We start from the raw sequence: 22,148 nt of genomic DNA on the forward strand, positions 1-22,148 counted from the left end.
TAAAAAGATTTGAAAAACAAACCTTGCGACAAGAAATTGAAAAAAAAAAGAGAATAACCACAAAGGTGTTCCCTTGTCAAAACAAAGAAAGGTAACCAGAATGGAGTGGATCGCCTGAAACACAGCAGTAAATATACTGGCATTGTAGTTCCTACAAACATAGTCGGCAAGTCAAGAAAATAAAAACCTTGAAATCAAGAAAAATCTTGACAAAGGTGTTTCTCAGTATTCGTTAGCGTGAGCTAGGGCGCCAAGTTTTACTAGCTGAACCTCGGTAATCCATGTTAGTACTTAGTACACCCAACTAAAGTTTTCATGTATTTATACTCCTAAAGTGTATATATGTTTTCTACTTATCGCTATATGGTCCGAGGTGCCTCATAGATTCAGGTCTCTGGCGTTCAGGACGTTCACCTGCCTTTCCCGAAACCACGACTACTGAAGCGACAAGCGTGTCTCACGAGAACAGGGCTCACAGAACTCGCAGCGAGTCATTTTAAAATCCTTCAACACGGACTCTACGGTGCAATTAAGCAGTACCCGGTTCCCATTGAGAGCGCTGAGAACGGGAGAGACGTTGCCTCCGCAACTGTCAAAACGGAAGGGCAGATCAAGAAGTAATGCAATGCATGTTCACTAGCAGTCCGGAACAAGAGTGAGGCATAACACAGGAGCGGGTAGTCTTTTAACAAATTGTACTTTACGTCTTTATGACGCTCATTCATATACTGTAAATGTTGTACAGCGCCATTGACAATAATTCCGTTTATTTTTTTCACGCGCCAATACAAAATTCAGATAATTGCAGTACCTGCTGTCGTGGTTAGGAGCGATGATTTGTCTCAGTTGCTTGAGGGTTTCTTGTGACAAATGCCTGCAGACACGCACTCGTAAAAAATGCCGATAAGCGGCCCAGGTCCCGCCACTCACAGCGGACCGGTTTCTGAGAAACAGCTCTGCAATCCCTTCTGCGGGCCCGCTTAGGCTGCAAACCCTTGTCCTATACACACTGACAGCCTGTAAATGTTGCCGATTCCCCGTCCCGCGCGCGACGGATTTAACACGGCGAACGCTGGAACAAACCGCTACCCTTGCTGGTCAGAGCACGAGACACATGTCCCAAACTTTCCGTCCCTGAAAAAGTTCGATGCTCTCACTGAACAGCCTTCTAACAGTAAGGTAAAATAACTGCTCCGTGCAATACTGCGCCGCCAAACGAACGCATTACCTGCCGCATGTGGGGATGATTCTGTACTACTGAAGGCTATGACCACCTGGTCGGTTCCGGCTGTCCAAACCACTGTTAATCTACTAGCATTACCTGCCGCATGTGGGGATGATTCTGTACTAATGAAGGCTATGACCACCTGGTCGGTTCCGGCTGTCCAAACCACTGTTAATCTACTAGCTTAACCGCTACAATATTCACGACCGCGCTCAAACTTTCCACGTACCTTTACTCGCAAATAAGTGCTTCCAGGCGTCAGCAGGTATGGTTATGTATGATGCGCTGAAGGGGTGACCTCCAGAACAAATAAAAAGCGATTCTAAATGTATACAATAGCTTAAGAAACACAGCTCTTGTTTATTTGCCACTCATTTGTGTATGCGGCCCCTAGTGCACCGCGCGAAAGTTCCAGACAGCCAGGCCCATGGACACACTTCCCACGCGCTTGTACTTCACTTCAGACAGTTCAGCGATTCTTGTACCAGGAGTCTGGACTCGTCACGCGTTTTGCCTGAAACCTCGGCGACTGCATCGACAAGCGAGTCGGACGCAGAGAGAAGGCGCAGAGCTCGCAAAGAGTCAGCGTCTTTTGAACCTTTCAACACACACTCCACGGCTCGATTTAGAAAGAAACGGTTCCTGCAGAGAGCGCTCCGAACGGGACGAAATTTCCCTTCGCAAGGGGTGCAAGAAAAGTCCAAAGTAAGCAGAACAAAGTTATTTTTAAGTGCCCGCGAAATCGAACGGATAACTAAGTCCTCAAAGTTAACAATGCCTAACTGAAGGCGTTGCAATGTTCTGTTTTCTTGCAGCAAAAAGGCCAGGGCTTTGGCGACTGCTTTCGGGAACAGAGCGCAATCGATCTCAGCGTCACAAACAGTCTTGTTAACAGCGAGGCTCTTGATAATCGCAGCCTCATACTCCTCCTTACAAGATATGCCGTTGACGACGAGTTTCTTCAAAGTCTTCGTGGTCTGCAGAAGCGATGAGACCGCTTCGGTGCACACGAGCCGAATATTATCCCGCATAAAATTAACGGTCAGCTCCGTAATGGTTGCGAAGGCCATGGCGTTGAAAAACTGCACCAAACGAGAGGAAGCCACGTCACTCATCCATGAAACCCACAACGCGGGAAAGGGCTGAATTCCTTCCCGTATACCGGCCGCCCACTGCTCGATTCCAATAGTGTTCCACATCACATGCAAGCGCGCGCACAGGTGCGCTGTCAATGGCGAAGGAGGTGTCCAGTCTTCAGGAATGGAAACCTCCCCGAGACGCACACACTCAGCCGTGGTGTTTCTTGAAAGGGCTTCTAAAAAAAGTGATACGCACTCTCCCAAAACAGCCTGTTGCCCGAGAGCTCTAGACGCCGAAGTGAAGAATTGCGCAGCAGGGCTTTAGCCAAAGCGCCAGCGCCATCTGTGGAGATTTGATTCGTGGGGAGACACAGCTCTTCGATAGTGCTGTTTTTGGTCAAAACGTCCGCGATGGCTGCTGCGTCACAGTCCCACAAGCTGACATGAGAAAGCTTCAGATACCTCAGTCGCTTATTCGTGTGCAGCGCTTGAACGCCATCCTGAAAACTGGATGACGATGCAGTGAACGAGTCGTGCAGCGAAAGCTCCTCCAAGCTGTCGTTGTCCTTCAGGGCGCCGATGACGATTGCAGCAACGTCTTGTCCACTGCCATCTATGCTTAGTTTTCGCAGCGTTTTGTTGTGAGTTAGAGCACTAGCGAGGTGCACAGCGCAATCCCTGGAGAACTTGCTGTCGCCATCAAACTTGAGGGAGGTCAGATTTGAAGGAGCCCTTAAGGCTCGGAACAGTACGCGCATAAATCTTCTTGACACGCTGTTATGAAACCCAAGGTGGCGCAGTTTCTGTCCGCGCATTGCACCAATAATGCTGGTCATGGCCTCTTCGTCCAGGTCCGGGTTCGTTAAGTCTAAAGACTCGAGTCGCGCAGACAAGTTCGCCACGGCTGTGGATACGACAGCGGGCACACCAGCTGGCGGGTCCACCTCACAGAGGGCATATTTGTAATCGTAGCCAATCCGAGCCTCCACCAGACCCTCGTTACGTTCCAGAGCTTTGCTCAGCAAGTGGAGAAACCTGAAGACCAATAACGGTTCGGTTTCCAGCTGAAGCCGCTTGACGCATGTGTGCCGTGTGAGCAGCAAGTAGCTGAGCATGACACCTTCCAGTAATACATTATCCGGGTCTCTCGCCTCGTACCAGCCTCGGAAGCCGCTGAGGGTGAAAGCGCCAGGAGTGTGTTCCGTGATTTCCATACGTATCTTCCACAGGAACTCGTTTATTTCGGGCAAGTGCCACGCGATCCAGCAAGGTCTCGGGGAGGCCTGCTGATCATGTGTGCAGGGCGTGAGGAGATGTGCCCCAATGGCTTTGAACTTATCGATCAGCCATCTGATCTTAGCCCGAATGCGCGCCGAGTCCAAATGGGGAAGGTCCCTTTCGATGGTCTCAAAAGGATTGGACTCCATTTCCTTGATTTTTCTGAAACAAAATTGAGAATTAGTGCGTCTTGAAATCGTCACACTCCGTGCCACTCAAAATGATCTAACCACCTGGGTAAAAGCAGATGGTTGAAATCGGATATCGGGCACTACCTATCGCAGGTACCCCCCGCATGATGAAAAACAGGATAGGCGACCTACAAAGTACGGTGTTAGAATTTGTAGTAAAGACTTCTCAAAAATCGTGATGCATCATTAAGGATACAATAATATGCTCTTTAGCAAGAGTCCGATTTCTGTAGTTTGCTGTCCACTCATCGCTGTTTCGTACCCATACTGAACCTCAACAAAAATCAAATGCTTTCCTGTTTGCTTCCTCGTTGCTTGGAAAATCATCTCAAAGTATGTTTCAACACCGCACTAAAAAGATTGAGCTCTACGCGTTTTGTACACTCCGTCGGTGCCCACCGAGGCAAATCTTACTCCTTTGAAAGAATGCTGCATGGTTTGTTGCTAGGTGCTCCGGAACAAGAGGGCTAAGCGTGAGCGGTCTCCTCACCCTAGTATTTTTCCAGACTTGGATCAAAATCCTTATAATTCTAGGACATAATTCTAGTCTTCAGTTCAAGGGCAATATTAAAGTAATAAACTCTAACGCATCTCCAAACAAAAACTTTATTTTAATTTAAAACCCGACGTTTCGGAGTCGGCTCGGCTCCTTCTTCAGAGGTGGCTGGGTCAGTAGCTAGCGTCTGTAAGTATGCATGGAAGGTGACAGGAGGTCAAAAGAAGGCGGGGGGGGGGGGGGGTGAGTCACGCTGTCGGACTGTGCTGAGGGGGGTCAATGACTTTTCTCCTTTGGGCTGCAGAGAGAAGTTGTTCAGGGTAGTTTAGATGTGCGCGGATTCGAGTAAGAGCCTTTTTTGGTAATTTGTTTCGGTTCTGAGAATGCTGGTTTCGTCGAAGTTGATTCTGTGGTCTGAGTCTTCGGAATGTTCGGCTATGGGAATGCGCTCTCTTGCGAAGATAACGACGTCTTTTTTTGCCGAATACTTTCTTTTAGATTTCTGGTTTCGCCGATGTACCCTGCGTCGCATTCGGCGCAAGGAATTTTGTAGATAATCCCTTGGGCTCTTTCTCTCTGTGGCCAGTCTTTGGGAACAGGCAGGCAAAGCACAACAGTGTTTGTGGGCTTGTGCGCAACCTGGAGACCCCCGCTTTTTTCAGGATTCGGGAGATGGCTACCCTGGCACCCTCGGACATAAGGCAGAGTGACGTATTTTTGTGGTGGCCTTGGTTGCTGTACGTTGATTTCTTGCCCCACTTAGTTTTGTTTTTAGAGGCGAATGGTTTTTGAATAATTTTTTTTTTTAGGTAGCCTTTCATTCACAGTGAGTTCTTTGAATATCGCGCGTTGTTCTTTTCTTCTGCCGAGTTCTGTGGTGCCGTGTGTCGCAACTCTTCTGAACAATGTCTTCAACACTGATGTTTTATGGACTGTCGGGTGGTTCAAACCGAATTGGACATATAATTGAAGATCGTCGTGTTTTCGGGATACGAGGACGTTCAAAAACGGGAGGGAGTTCTCTTTTTTCTACCTCTAGTGTGAATTGAGTGTCTGATTCTACAGAGTTTAAATCAGATAGGAAATTTTTTATTACAGATTTCTTGATTATTGTGAAGCAGGTCGTCGACATACCCAAAGAAAATCTTTGGTTGTGGGTAGAATGAGTTGAGGGAGCGCGAATGGGAGCCTCCATCTCTGTTGCAGTAGCCAATCTCACAATGGAACACATCGAAGAACGAGCCCCCAACTCATTCTACAGACAGCAAAAGATTCTCCTCTGGTATGTCGACGACTGCTTCGCAGTCATCAAAAGATCGGAAATCCAAAATTTCCCATCTCATTTAAACTCCGTAAAACCAGATATTCAATTCACACTAGAGGTGAAAAAAAAAAACTACCTCCCGTTTTTGTACGTCCTCGTATCCCGAAAACACGGCGCGCTTCTCCAGTTCACTCCGAACCACGTGCCCGACATTCCATAAAGCATCAGTGCTGAAGACATTGTGCACAATAGTTGAGACGCACTGCAGCACAGAACTAGACAGAATAAAATAACAACGCACAATATTCAAAGAACGCACCATGAACGGCTACGCAAAGAACGTTATTCGAAAAATCATTCGCCTCCAAAAACCAAACAACTTTGGCCGAAAAATCGATGTACAACAACCAAGGCCACCACAAAAATACGTCACTCTGCCTTATTTCCGAGATTCCAGCAAAAACATCGCCCGAATTTTGAAAAAGAGGGCGCCACCAGGTTGCGCACAAGCCCACACTGTTGCGCTTTACCTACCTGTTTCCAAAGATCGGCCACGGAGAGAAAGAGCGCAAGGGATTATCTACAAAATTCCTTGCGCCGATTGCGACGCTATCTACATCGGCAGAACCAAAAATCTACTTGAGAGAAAACTGACGCGAATCAATATTTTAGCTGCATTTGATTCAGCTGTGGTTCACTGCACCGCCTCCACCGGTTCACGGTGCGCTGCACCGAAGCCCTCGATTCACAGCGCCCTCTGCACCGCCGTCCACGATTGATTTGGGTGCAGCCTTAGTGCCGCTTTGGTGCAAGGAACCACGGCATCAGCCGCCAGGGCGGTGCAAAAATGTTGTGCACTTGCAGACGGCTTTCAGCAGACGACGAGCAGACGACGCATGTGAGCTCGTAAATATTCAACGTGAATTGAGGGACGCCTTCGCTGTCGTCGACGGGTTCGATGTCATTCTGCGAGATAATGGCGCTGAAACCTGCGCGACAGCAGGCAACTTTCTGTTTTTTGTGCTGTAGCTGCCATGTTAATTGTGACGGGCAGTCCATGTGCGTGCGAGTTCACACGAAACTTGCGGCGCGACAGCGGCGTGTGGGCGTGGGCTGTTGGCAAACTGCGGGCAGAGCGAATCCGAGCGCGTTTTGCTACAACCGGCGCCTGTACCTGCTGCGCTAATTAAGCATGCAGACAGATACTGCTGATTCGATGCTGCCTGGCCATTCTGCTGCGGCTACGGGGACGCCGGGATAGGCGCTAAGAAGCGGCGAAGACCTCTGGTGTTGCCGAAAGACTTTTTTTTTTACCACTGCTTATAAAGAGATAAATGAGCGAGGCGGGTTCTTGGCGGTGATTTCCAGGTGCCCTCCCTTATGCGTAGGAAAAAATGCAGGGGCCTTGAAGGGCGTCGAAAGTTCTTCGAACGTCTCGCTGGCTGTCTGAAGAACCTCGCGAATTCGTAACTGAAATAGCTTGCAACCACGCCTGTATCCACCTCGTGCGCTGCAGCTTCAGCCGTACATGTGGCGCCATCCGGGAGGCGCAGCGGGAAAAAAGCGGCTGTTCCGATCAGACGCCGACGCTGTGCTCCTCTGACCTCGTCGTGACTCTTATGGTGTCTTCGACTGGTCGCTTTAGATCGCTCTAGAGCGCTCTGAGAAGCGACCGCACATTCGGCTGGTCGAAACCGGCCGCTCTGACTACATTCGGCTGGTTCTTTCTGAGCGCTCGCCTCCAGCTCAGAGCGCTCTGACGCGCTCCCAGAAAAAAGTCTGAGCGGCTCCGAGGTGAGTCCACGTGACAGAGCCACTTCCGCCATTACGCGAAAGCGGTGCGGGACCTCGGCGTCCCCTGCGCGTAGGCAGAAGCAAGTGTAGGCTTTTGACGCAGTGGTAGCGTCCTTGCTGTGTTGTGTTTTGCGGGTGCCGCCCTGTGTGAGGCAAAATGCCCATGAGATGCCGGATAACTACGCTAGGAACGCGGTCTGTGTTGCTGTCGCATGACAACAGCGATTCCAACAGCAGCTCAGACGAGGACGACAGTGCTATCCATAAGACGATTCGAAAAATGAGCGTCCCGTGGTACGGAGAGCCGGGGTAGTGATCGATACAGGCTAAGCGGCGACCGCGATGCAAACTGTGTGCGGCCACGTGCGGCTAAAGGTAATCAAGGGACCTTACGTGCGGCCACTGTTGACATCAGCAACGGTGCCGCGTAGTGGTTCCGGAAGTTACGTCCCCCTTTTGCCTCCTGCACTTCCGCTCTAATAACTCGCTGACCGTTCGGCTTGACTAGTCTCGCTATGCGCTCAGAGCGAGAGCGGCTCCCACCCTGCCAGATCCTCACCGGATCGCAGGAGCGACCAATCGAAGACACCAATAGCAAGAACAAGCTGGAAATGCCTCGTAAAACACCCACATCGTTTACTATTGCGTTTAGGGCCATCCACACCTGAATTCGGGTACACTGCTTTTTATTTGGGCTGCGCATTTGTCATGGGGTTTTTTTTTGTTCCGGGACTGCGCAGTCACAGCACGACCTATCGCATGAATCGAGCGCAGGGGAAGCAAAAGAACCACCGAGCTGTAAATCCAGATGGCGCTTTTAGAGACTGACTGTTTTGCACACATGCCTGACTCGACGCCTCAGGGCAAGTCTTCAGACATGACCCGCGTTAATGAGCGAACACGACGTCTGTCCGGCCTGCAGAAACGCTTTCCTACGACCAGCTGACCGTTTCTATCACTATTTCCCGCTCTTCTCAGCGTTTGCGTCTGGGCAGTTTATTCTGCTGTAGACGCACGCCACTAGTAGCAAAGCTCATAGCAACAGTGCTTTCTTGCTTGCTTGCTAGGCGTTCGATCTGGATACCCACAAGAACCAAGAGAAAACGCCCTTTAAACAAGCAAGTCGATTTACTGTTGCCTCGAAGGGTGCCATAACAGCTGCAAAAATGCCGCCGGGAAGCAGTTAAAGATTATGTTTTGTCGTTTTTCCTGGAAATCATACGAGTGCGAACCGAAACAGCGCTGCCGGGAGCAGTACGGCGTGCAGGGTAAACAGGCCATCGTGGAAAAGCGATAGAGAGAATTGTCAAGTGAGAGCTGTGTACACAAAAAGTAAACAAATCTGCGCCGCGCGAGCGAGTCTCAGGCACTGTCCGAGAACAAACTGCGCGAGCGACTACCACTGGCAGAGACGCTGGAACAGAGGGCGGGGGGGGGGGGAGCCAGAGCCCCCCCCCCCCCCCCCCCGAGTATTCTCATGAGGAAGCTCAGCCCCTCCCTCACCTGAATTCCTGCCTTCTGTAGGAAAAACTGCGCAAAAAACACAGGACAGAGAAAGACAGACAGACAGGAGCGCTGACTAACAACTGAATGTATTTAGTGCGAGAGCGAAATAAATACACGAAAAAAATGACTGATGTGCAGGCGCGGAAACGCAAAAAACAACAGCGTCAAGGTAAGGGCACCAAGCTCACAAGTGTGAGTTAAGATAGTTCAGCTCGTGGCGTGATAATGAAACAGAAGGTTTGCTGGCACATGAAGATCCCTTGCACGCGATGACAAGGGCTTCATAGATTTCCCTCGTGCGTTGTTCGGGTTAGAGTCTGAGAATTTTGCACTGTTCAAAAGGGGGGACGCATTTCTCGCACGATTTGTAGTGTACTGCCAGGTTGCTTTTAGGAACAATGTCCTCCAGGTATGAAGATCATTTATACTGCGCCCTGTCTGACCAACATACAGGCTCCGCAAGAAAAGGGCACATCATACACTACCTGGGTACAGCAATCAACAAAATGCTTCTCATGCCTTTTGCCGCATGCAACCCTTCGGGGGCCAGAGGAGTTTTTGCACAGACGCTGCAGTTCGCATGGGACACTAAATGGGCCGCTGGAGGTAGTCCGTATACAGCAGATGAACTAGAGGCGGCTTTGGAAGTGCATGCAGTTGATTTGGGCTTGTGCAGACTGTCGGCGCAGTTTATGCTATTATCAACTCTTCTAAACGGTGCTGATTCTACCATAACTCTGGGCATTTTGGAGATCCTACAACGGGAATCACAGAACATTCGCGAGTTGATGGGTCACGTCGTGAGGTATGTTTAGCTTCTGTTTTCCGTGCCAGCGTCTGTCGCTTCTGGGGAACGCTCTTTTAGTGCTCTGCGCAAAATAAAAACGTATTTGTGCAGCCGAGAGACTCAAAAGAGGTTATCGCGTCTTTTGATTTTGCATATACACAAAGAAAGAATGGCGCTACTAAGTTTAGACGACGTCATAAGGGAGTTTGTGAGCAGAACAGCGGAGCGAGCAGCAACCTTTGGCCCCGCCTAGCACCTACAAAGAGCAACACTGTCCGAAATGTCTGCAGCCTGCATTCGTTATTGGTAACTGTATACATGTACTGCAGCGCGTTTGCTTGTATTGTGGTATTTAAGCTGTCGTTTTATGCTATGATTTTGTTCATGCGCGAATGCCTAAATATGTAAATTTCTCAAATGTCAATAAATATCTGCGCACTGAAAATTCATTTTGTAATTTTTTTTGTTCATGCTTGTATATTATGTGCCATCTTGCGATCAAAGAAACACTGCATAAGAAAAACAACCTTTTTTTTTTACGCAGTTAATTGTTCTGTCTCGAGCCAAACTTGGATTGTAATATCTGAAAAGCTAGGTGCATAAACAAAAACAAGTAAAAAGAAACCTGTTCGAGCCCCCACCCCCCCCCCCCCCCACCCCTGGGTCTGAATATATACTTCCGGCGTCCCTGACCATTGGCCTAATTTACAAAACATAAAAAAGCACTGTATATACACAGCAGCGTGTACGTAGCACCCTGTCGCTAATAATCCCGCACGCGGCAGACTGCAAGCAGCCTGGGTGATGCACCCGGCCGCATATCGTCCGAAGTAATTCAAGCGCTGAGCGTTCACGTCCCTGCGCGCAATACCTGGCGATGAGCAAGAGGAATTTCAAGCTCGATTTTTGCACCGAGTGCTGGAAACCAACAGACGGTGAAGAAACGAGCCGTAAAAGAATTAAACTCGCCTCAAAACTGAGCCTGCACATATCTCAGAAGGTATCCGCGGACACTGCTGCACAGAAAGATTCACCGCGTACATCATACACAGGCTTAGGGTCGCAGAATCTGCGACCGCGCACCAAACCGTTGTTTTTAAAAACGTGTCAACAATTACATTCGTCCGAAAGCTACATCATCACGCGCTGGTGATGTTAATTAAGGCGGTCACACATGCTGTTCTTTCCGGAGACTGCGCTCAAGTGCGACCCCGCCGTCGTTTGGACAGAGCGAGCGAGAACGAAAAAGAGCGGCGGTGGTGACCGTGTCTGCTGGTGGATACCGACGACACTTTCAGAGCGATGTTATAGTTGCACGTATGCCTGACTCTAGCCTCAAGGGCAGATCTTCAGATGCGACCAGTGTTACTAAGAAAGTGTGCGGTCTGCCCGCCCCGCAAAAATACATTTTTTTTGCAACACCTTTCCAGTGGCTGTTTGGGTGTAAACTCCTAACACGAAGCGCCGCCAGCATAAGCGCTCGCGACAAGAAACGCACCCAAGGCGCCGGCGTACAAAAAGCGCGCCTGGCGGAGAACGAGCTGTGACTTGCATTGCTTTGCTTTTAGATTATTTTGAAACACAAACACGGTGTATGCGAATGTGCATGCGACGCAAACACAATAGCGGCAGAAAGAAGCCCAGTTCTAACGCGCTGACGCTGTCGGGAAGCACGCATCTCACGGCTCCTTCCGCTGCCTCACGACAGCGGACAGCCGCTTTCCACGCGCGCCGCAGCGTGAGGTGGCGCCACTTGTTCTGGAGCAGTGGCGCCACCATACCAGCGCACGAGGCGGATAGCACTTCGGAATTCGACCGCCGTCGGTTCAAGCAAGTGAGCTGCGGCAAAAGACAGCACGGAGTCGGTTTCCTCGTATTTACAGTGGGAAGACGAACTACTTCGTAACAAGGAACTATGCGATGTCATCGTCGTCGACGATGGCATACTCCATGGCCGATTCAAGTCTCGTTAGGCACGAAATCGACCGCACACAAAGAATCCATGCGAGAGCTCAACACCACCACGGTGAGCAGATGACAAAACCTACCTGCACGCGCTCGATTTCAAAATGTCGCACCTACGAGGCGTGGCGCTGCTGACGCGCTGCACCTGCACCACGGAACTGGTTCTGCACCACGCTGGCACCAGCGACACTTTTTCATGATTGGTGCCGTGAACCGGCACTGAATCGAATGCAGCTTTTATTTTTGCCCAACGTTTCGGGACCCACTGTCCCTTCTTCAGGGGTGACTAAAGTGCGCCAGCAGCAGGGGGGTGCCGCCTTCGCTCTCCCTTTGTTAGCACGTGGCGCAGTCCACTAACGTACGCGGAGGGGAGCGTTTCTGGAGTCCTATTCATGGCCGCCTTTGTGAGCAGGATGTGCCATGACTCCACATGTCACCTCTTGAACAGGTTCGGCTCCAAGGCCAAGACGCTAACCTCCTCGAAGGCTATCCGGTGGACGACACGCTCGAAGTGTTCGACGAGGGTGTTCGATTCTGAATTCATTAGCCGGATGTCATTTTTGTGTTGCCCTATACTTCGGTGGAGGTTTTTTTTTTTTTCGTCGAAGTATGAAGCAGGGCACTCTGAGCATGGCATTTTGTAGACGACACCCGGTTGTTTTTCTCTGGGGACGTGGTCTTTCGGTCGTGGTAAGAAGCGGCTTATTGTTGAAACATGTTTGTGAGCACGTAGATTTCATGTTTAGACAATAAGCCGCTTCTTACCACGGCCGAAAGACCGCGTCTGCAGAGAAAAACAACCGGGTGTAGTTTACAAAATCCCATGCTCCAAGTGCCCGGTTTCATACATGGGCGAAATAAGAAACCTCCACCAAAGTATAAGGCAACACAAAAATCACATCCGGCTAATGAATGCAGAATCCAACCCCCACGCCGAAAGCTGCGAGCGCGCCAGCCACCGGATAGCCTTCGAGAAGGTGAGCGTCTTGGCTGTCGAGCCAAACCTGTTCAAGAGGCGACATGTGGAGTCATGGCACATCGGGCTCACAAAGGAGGCGAGGAATAGGACTCCAGGAAACCTCCTCTCCGCGTGCGTTAGTGGACTGCTCCACGTGCTAACAAAGGGAGAGCGAAGGCCGCAACCCGCTGCAGCTGGCACACTTTAGTCATTCCTGAAGAAGGGACCGATTTGGTCCCGAAACGTCGGACAAAAATAAATTATTGGTTGGTGTCAGTTTTCTCAACTATTTCAAGAACCCAACCAGACGGACTTCCGTCGAAGGTGTTTTCGTTCAAACCACAAATTTGAAAATAAAGAATTCGGCACAAAAAAAAAAACGACGTCCGCAACTTCGCAAGAGAGCGCAATCCTGTAGCGGAACATTCCGAAGACTCAGACCACAGAACAACTTCGACGAAACCAGCACCCTCGGAACCGAAACGAATGACCGAAAAAAAAAAGGCTCTTACTGGAATCCTGGTGCATTCAAACTACCCCGAACATCATCCGCACAAAAGGAAACCTGCCAGCAGTGTATGCACAGGGACTTCTCTCTGCAGCCCAAAGGAGAAAAGTCGCTATTGAACCCCTCCGCACCTGCGACAGCGTGACTCACAGCCTTCACCCCTCGGTACCCCCTCCACCTTCCCTCGTGCCTTTCGCTTTTCCGGTTTCCTTCTTTTGACCTCCTGCTATCCCCCCATGCATACTTACAGACGCTAGCCACTGCCCCCAGTCACCTCTGAAGAAAGAACTGAGTCGGCTCCGAAACGTCGGGTTTCAAATTTTTTTGGTTGGAGATGTGTAGAGTTTATTATGTCTTCAAACCAACTAGATAGGCTAATCTGTCAAAATGTTTAGTTTTCAGTGCTAATCTAAACGGTGGGGCTGAGGGATAGTTTGCGCCATAACCAGTAGTAAAGCATTTCGTTTCAGTAAGCTAAATCAACCCTGTCCCAACAGACGACTTGACTGACCTCGATGGTCATGAGCATGTTGATAGAATTGAAACAGCATTGAATTGAAACAGCAAACTTTTCTAAAGCGGTCTTATTACTCCTGGCGTGTACATCTTTATAAAGCTGTCCATTTCAATTTAGGCTCATATGCATAAAAACAAACGTTTGAATAGTGCGAAATAAGAAAAAATGTAAACAAAAATTAAACGTTAACGAATATTTAGTGAAATACAGGATAAAAACAACAAAACAAACTCGAAGTGTTACCCGGCCCTCCCCGACTCCAAGAAACGTCAGTCGATTTGGGTAAGTAGGCCAAATGCGGATATGTGCACTAGCATGACGTCAATTGTCGTTTGGAGCTACGACCTACAAGGCGGTACCAGGCTGTCACCTAATTACCACCCCAACTTCTTCCGTTTAGCTACTGCGCAAGCATCACTCGAATCGCGTTCTCCTCTTAAATACTGCTGCTCATTCCGCTTAGCTCGGAGCGCTTAGGGGTGGTTCCATCTAATTAGCGCCCAGGTTCTCGCTTGGTTACCACCGGCTACGCTTTGGCAAGTGAGCCACCCGGTGGGCAGGTGAGCAGTGGCGCAAGGCAGGTGCTATGGCAGGTTTTGCCATCCGTGAAACTTGGGTTGCTTGGGTTGGGTTGCGACCTAGGTTGCTCTTCCCGGATAGCCTCATGATTAAATGATCTGCCACCTGACACGGTGGGCGGGTAGCCCACCACTAGGCAGGTGAGCAGCCTGCCACAAAGCCGGCTTCATACAATCAATCAGTACAGTCAATCAATCATGCAGACAATCAGGCGTAAGACAACGGCCAAATGCGGTGAATGGCTGCTCGGTGTCGGCCGAGGTACCCTCAGCCATACGCTTGTCAAATAGGGGAAAAAATAAAAATTCTCAAACGTCCTTCAATGCGGAGAGAGCCTTTTGCGCTATATGGGATACCCAGAAGTGTGTGAGTTTTAAAGTGAAATCGGTAGTAAGTTTTCACACACCTCCCACCTTCTTTCGACTGGCGATCCTGTCCGCGCGAACACTCGGAGATTTTATAAAGGCTGAACGATGCGAAATCGCTCAACACGGTTGTACGGGCTAAGATTTAAACTAAGAAGTGACTTCTCTGGGCAAACGATTTCTGACCATGCTCTGGCGTTTCGGGCTCCTTAAAAGTCTCATCTGACACGACCACCGAATGCGATGAGAACGCCGTATAATGAGAAAAAAAAACTGCGGACAGGTAAGAATACAGAGCACCAAAGTAAATGAAATACAGGCCGCGGCAGTAGAATTTCGATGGAGGCGAAATATTAGAGGCCCGTGTACTGTGCGATGTCCGTGCACGTTAAAGAACACCACGTGGTTGAAATTTCCGCAGCCCATCGCCATAGGGCGTCCCTCATAGCCTGAGTCGCTTTAGGACGTTAAACACTCAAAGAAACTATAAATCAAACCGAAATACTCACAGGTAACAACTGCCGCACACTAGGAACTTCACCAAGGTGTCCGACGCTAGCTGACGCGTGAGCTCTGCTACAAAACCGAGACACGTGGCACATGCGTCCAAGCACGCAGGGAACCGCACCTAAAGTGTGCCCCCAGGTAAGCGCACCTAAAGTATGCCCCCACTGCACCAGCGCCACCTCTCCCCGGCGGTCATTTCCGAACTTCTGTCCGGGCATGACGCACTAAAGCCCCTCACCGTCGTACCGCTGGCACTCTCTCTTCCATTGTGTGCACGTGCCTTCGTGCTCGCAAGTGCACAAAAGAGGGGTTGCCGCTCGTTGCGAGTCATGGCTGGAATTCCGTGACGTTCAAAGAGTGGAGAAATTTACTGTTGTGCCGAGGGCTGTCACAGTAGTTCTCAGAACGCCAAGGGCCTAGAGCCGCCCGTGGAATTGTACACATTAGACGTTTTTAGCATACCGGAGTCGTATACCCGTTTACCGGACCCCTCTTACGCATGCCCAGTGGCATTGTTGGGATGAGGGGGATCCACTGCGCGTGCGCAAGAGGGGTCCGGTAATAATAATAATAATTGTTTTTTGGGGGGAAAGGAAATGGCGCAGTATCTGTCTCATATATCGTTGGACACCTGAACAGCGCCGTAAGGGAAGGGATAAAGGAGGGAGTGAAAGAAGAAAGGTAGACCGGTATACATTTCCGGTAGTATACGTCTCCGGTATGCTAAAAACGTCTATTTCCTGGATGTCTCCAACATTCTTGGAAAAAAATGTTGAATATTGGTTAATTGTAAGGTACTATAATGCAAATATTGAAGGGAATGGTGCACCCTTTCAATGTGTGGCAAAATCTTTTAAAATTTTGCAATGCTGGCATCGAACAGTTAACGATAGCAAAAGCGTTAATAGCAAAAAGAAATGCGAGTCTGTAGATGGGACGTTGTGAAAGTCAAATATTCCAATATATGAAAAAAATGCGTTCATGCACTCCTTTCCGTTCAAAAATGCTAATGTCCGGAATTGTCGAGTATGAAATGGTGGAGAACGAGGGACGGCAAGTCTGGATAACCGATGTGCGCAGGGTGGAGCAAGCTTTTTTCTCTCGCTAAACATGTTTGGTATGTTGCACGTGTAATATTACTTCTGACCAGTTTTCCTTGTAATTCACTAAGCATGTAGTGTTTAGTAGTAGATATCGCGCTAATGAAACTGATTTTTATTTTTTATTCTTAGCCAGTAAAGCCTTCCGCCGATCAGGTAATGCAAAAAATTATTTTGGAGACTGACATTAACAGCTGCGTTATGCCGGTGCGTGTGAGGTAAGGTCAGTGATTGCCTCATTGTTCTGACGTGTGACGCCAGGCTCAATTTAAGAAGTTACTTTACTAATATCAAAAATTCCTAAAAATAAAAGTAGTCAAAATGTTTGCTTGCAAATGAATGAGCATTTGCATATGAGCGATGGCTCTGCAAATAAATTGTTTTGAGGATGCGCGTGCGCTGGTAACGGCATTAAAAAAACATACCAACTGTGATCTCAATGGTGCTGATTAACCAAACTAGAGCATTTTTTTCTCTTAACCATAAGCGATAAGCTGGTTGGCGCATTTCGTGAGTGTTTTCGTTTTTCTCTGCAGCCTCGCGTATCGCCTTATGGGCACTTCATTTCATGTTCAAATAAAATTTATTTCCATTAATTTGCAGCGAAAAGCGTAACGTAATCCCGACTATTTGGCTTACAAAGGTTCATGCACCGAACTGCCGAGCCACCCAACAAAATTAAGTATTTTGCGAAAATAACCTTGCCAAAAAGAAAGATATCCACCTCAAATTCCACATCTTAAATGATCTTGTCATTTACTTGCGACACGCGTACATCCATGGTACAACAAATTGCTGCAGGAACATTGTGCCAATATTACCGTTTTAAGTTGCATTAACGTGGCTACAGTGTCGTCCTTGGCAATCTCAAGACAACATATGCTCAAAAACAATGGTGCAATATTTTCCGCCATGTTATGTTCACATCTGACTTATGTACAACGTCGCTGAAACATTACCACGATGTTTCGCAAAACAAATGTAACATTCCTGAAAAATTCAGCAACCCTGCACGCGCATGCAGGCCTGCCAGTTGGTTTCACAACATATGACAACACTGCACGGACCAACGAGAGCAAGCGACACTTGAGCTCCATAAAACAGTACAACGTGCAACTCACACTCACCTCCGCACGGATAGCATGGCTGCTGTTGCTGCTGCTGCTGACACGAAGAATGAAATGGAAAGTGCACGGGCCTGCCTACTGCGTCAAGCCGAGCCCCAATCACTGCCACGTGCCGATAGTAGTAGAGTTAAAGATAGGAGGGCAAAGATGGAAAGACGGAAAGATAAGACGCGCTCTAATATGCTCCGAGCCGTTTCCTGAGGCAGTGCAATACCGGGCCGACCCGTGCGTGTGTGCTTCAAGCACTCCGCCGTATTTCAAAAAATAAGTTTAATATCTTGGGTCTCAATGGGACCCGTATCAGATATTAAACCAGATAACTCAGATACCCCGTGCTTGACTCGGATAGCATGGAGTCAAGCTTACATAGCCGTCACTAAAGGGTGTCCCAAGGGTAATAGTGCCAAATGGATAATGATCAAAACTTTTTCGGGAAATTAATGGGGCTGCGTATGCAATCTACGACAGGCTCAATAGAAGAGGTTTAGTTGCAAAGTTCTGCTAGTTCAAAAAAATGTATACTGTAACAACAGTCGGAAAAGCTCTGAAACCCTCTGCTTGAAATGTATTTGCAATGTTGTTTTATTGTTATGATTCAAACGTATTGACGTTAAACGGGCTATATTGACTCAAAGTTGCTTCTCAGTGCTTCAAGGATGGCAGATGGTACGTTATCCTATGCAATTTGTGAGCATGTGAGTGAAATGTTTGCAGATAGTGTCATCCTCACCATGGCAGAGCTGCTGGCCTCCATTGAACGTTTAAAAACTACTGCTACTCCCAGGCACAACGGCATACCAAACTCCTTATTCCGTAACTGGGAGGGGAGGGCTTTGCAAACCCTACTTAATACTTTTAACGAAGTGTCGCTTTCTGGCGTCATGCCGGGAGACTGGAAGCATTCTATTGTGGTTCCAATACCCAAGTCAAGTCAGCCTCCAGTATCTCTCTCGGCCCTTCGTCCAATTTCCCTTACGCCTACCATCTGCAAGCTTTATGAAAACATTCTAGCCGCCATGATTGTTACCCAGATTCCCAAATTCGTTAGCGCCCACAAATTGGAACGGAGGACGGTCTTACTACTTTGGCTGCTGACGTGCTTGACCACTCTCCGCAGAGTCACCTTGTACGAACCGTAATCGCTACAGACATAACAAAGGCATATGATAACATCCTTCACTCTGCCATTCTTGCCTACCTTCAAACTCTTGGTCTCCCTCACCCGTTCCTCCTCTCCATTCATGCCTTTTTAGCAAATCGAACCTTCAGCGTGCGTGTCCACGGAAAGCCCTTTGGTAACTTCACTTCCAATAGAGGAGTGCCGCAGGGCTCCGTTCTCGCCCCCACATTATTTAATGTGGCTTCAATCCTCTTGCTCGAGCCCTGGAGACCATCCCTTCTATCCGCGTGCTTGCATGTGAGGATGATATAACCTTGTGGTGCTGTCATCCAGATGCGTCTATTCATCAGTCGGTCCTTCAGCACGCGCCGGATGTATTGGCATCTCGCCTCCCACCTCTGGGTCTAACACTATCTCCTACTAAATCATGTTTCATTCGCATTGGAAATAAAGCCGGCTTACGGAAATCTGCCCCTTTAAATTTTACGGTACATAATTATCCGACTCCTCAGGTAGAAACTGTTCGTATTCTTGGTCTTCTCCTCCATACATCTGGGACTGGCACCCCGTGGCTGACAGCCACCCGTAAAACGGCTCACGCTACTCTAGGTCTGATTCATCGCATATAGCTATCCGCTCTGGTGGCACACGTGCTCATACGGCCCGCCAGCTTGTGCGCTCTATCCTTCAGCCACGGATAGTATATCAGGCACAATTTCACGGATAGCCACGGATAGTATATCAGGCACAACGTCTCACCCACAGACAGTGGGACTCCCTTGAAGCTATCAATCGTGAGGCTATGCGCGTCATAACATATCTGCCTCGTTTAACACCCATACCTGTGCTACAGGAGTTCGCCCACCTTAGTACACCCAGTGAACTCATCGACCAACGGGTGGCAAATAAAGCTCGAAAACATCCTCTCCAACTTCATCGTTTAAAGACACTTCCTCCGTGGTCATATTGCCAGCTCACTGATAATCGCCCCACTGTTTCCCCGTCGGTATCAGCAGCGTATCTGCCTGAGGGTGCATATTATACACGGATGCATCTCATTCTGCAGAGAGGGGAGTTACTGCTGTGTATAGTCCATCTCATCCGCATCTCAACTCTCGCGCGACGTATACTGCGGATACGTGCACTCCCCTGGCATTGGAACTTCAAGCCATTTACTATGCCATTGCTTCCCTTCCGCTCGTTCCAACATTCAATACAGTTCACATTTACACCGACTCCTGCGCCGCCCTTAAACAGCTGAAGGCTGTTCGACGAACGTTCCAGATTTCACAATCTATTCATGTGCTCTGCGCAAAGTATCCATGTCATGTGCGCATACACTGGATTCGCGGCCATGCCCAGGATCCACATAACATTCAAGCGGATGCTATGACTCATCTTCATACATTAGACGATCCGCCACCTTCCCCTCTTCCCCCAGATCCGTTCCTGTCCCACGTTTCCGATTCCGAAGTTCTGCGCCAGCGAACACGCGCTCTAATTCCTCCGTGTTCGCACCCTGTCCCCCGTAGTCTTACTCGGCAGGAGGAGGTATCCGTGCGCCGGATTCGGGCAGGGGCGGCTCTGACACCATCTGTCCGTCATCGGTGGCGTGACAAAGATCTGCCAGCACCTGACAGGTGCCCTCACTGTAGCGCTGCACCGGACATTTGTGATGTGCGGCACTTGTGGACGTGCCCAGCGACGGCTGCTATAAGAAAACGGCTCCTCGGAGAGGTGGGCCTGCGGTGTAACCGTGAAAGTGACTACGTGAAGTGGACTATGAACAACCGTCTCATCAGCAACCTCTGCGACTACCTCAGCGTAACGGGTCTTCACTCCTTCTTTTTACTTTAAATCTCGTGCATACCTTCCTCCCCCCCCTTCCTTTTTTTTTTCAACTTATACCTCATGGCACACTTCTCGAATAACAAAAAAGTAGCTGCGCGAGTAGCGCGCTTTCTCTTGAAAAAGGCCAGTTCTGCACACGCTTTACACGCATTGGCCTGCCTGCAAATCTGTTTGAGCAGTAGCGTGTTTTTTTCCCTCGCGCTTGAACGCTGACGGGCTTCAGAGGATTAGGAAAATGTACAGGCGCGATAGAAAGAATTGCGAACAGCCTATGTTCTACTGTGACTGAATATGTGCATAGAGGGTGACTTCTGGAGAGGACTGTGATGTGAACTGTGTGGATTGATTGTGTGCATAGATGGTGACTGCGGGAGAGGAAAGTGTGCTATTATAAGAGACTGTGCGCATAGCGGAATAGATGCGGCATTGTTAATATCGAAGGGACGCTGCGATGGAGCAATTGCCGGCAGATAAAGCAAGGCTAACCCCACCTGTAGCATTCAACACCTCAACCTCAACCCTCAGCGCGGCGCCCACACGCTGCGCAGTTGGAATTTATCTTCAGTGCACTTGTTCTTGGGTGGTCACAAAAAGATGCTAGAGTGGTATATTATTGTGTCATAGATGTCTCTAGAGTACTTGTGTTGCGGGCCAAGTATAAGAGTGACGGAAATAAATTATAACAGCGGAGCGTGTACGCGCCGTGGTGTTCGCATTTCTTTCTATCGCGACAGTACACTCTTAAGATGTATCTAAGAAATAGTGGACAGTGAAATTTTTTTTTTCCAGCGCAAACTTGAAAGAAGAACTGCTACTCGATCAGGTCCACTCCGAGGAGCAGATTGTTGATGAAAACGCCGTTACCGTAACGGAGAAGCGTGTGTCGCAAGTAAATGACAAGTTCATTTAAGGTGTGGAATTCGAAGTAAATACGCTTCTTTCTTTAGGACGGTCAATTTCGCAAAATACTTAATTTCGTTGGGTGGCTGAGCAGTTCGGTGCACGCCACACTGTTGGCCAAATAGTTGGTATTTCGTTACATTTTCGCAGCATAATTATTGAAATAATTTTTATTTCAACACAAAATGAAGTGCCCTTAAGGCGATACTCGAGGCTGAAGATAAAGATCAAAACACGCACGAAATGCGCCAACCAGCTGCTCGCTCATTGCTAAAAAAATGCTCTAGTTCGGTTAATCACTACCATTGAGATCAACAGTAGGTGTATTTGTTTTAATGCCGCTCACAGCGGACGTGCATCCCCAAAGCGATTTATTTGCAGAGCCATCGCTCACATGCAAATGCTCATTCATTTGCAAGCAAACACTCTGGCTACTTTTATTTTTACAATTTTTTTGCATTAGTAATTTAACTTCTGATACTGAGCCGGGCATCACACGTCAGAACAATGAGGCGATCACTGACCTTGCCTCACACGCGTCTGCATAACGCAGCTGTTGATGTCAGTCACCAAAATATTTTTTTCCCATTACTTGACCGGCGGAGGGGTTTATTGGCTAATAATAACAATGATAATGAGTTTGTTAGCGCGAGCTTTGCTACTAAGCATTGCGTACTTAGTGAATTACAGCGAAAACCAGTCAGAAATATTATTATACGTGCAACATACCAAACATGTATAGCTAGAGAAATAAGCCTACTTCATCCTGCGCACAGCAGTTATCCAGGCTTGCCGTCTCTTGTTCTCGACCATTTCATACAATTCCGGACAAAATCATTTTCGGCTTGCATTTTTTCTTCGTTGCTATTAACGTTTTTGCTATCGTTCCTCCTCGTTGCGAGCGATGGAAAAAAAATTTTTAAATTTTTGCTACTCATTGAACGGGTTGGCCACTACCTCCACACCTTATAGTTTATCAATATTGAATTTTTTTTTCCAACACTGTAGGACATATCCAGGAAGTCTGTAGA

This window comes from Amblyomma americanum, chromosome 10 (assembly GCF_052857255.1).
Source record: "Amblyomma americanum isolate KBUSLIRL-KWMA chromosome 10, ASM5285725v1, whole genome shotgun sequence".
NCBI classification, from domain to species: Eukaryota; Metazoa; Arthropoda; class Arachnida; order Ixodida; family Ixodidae; genus Amblyomma; species Amblyomma americanum.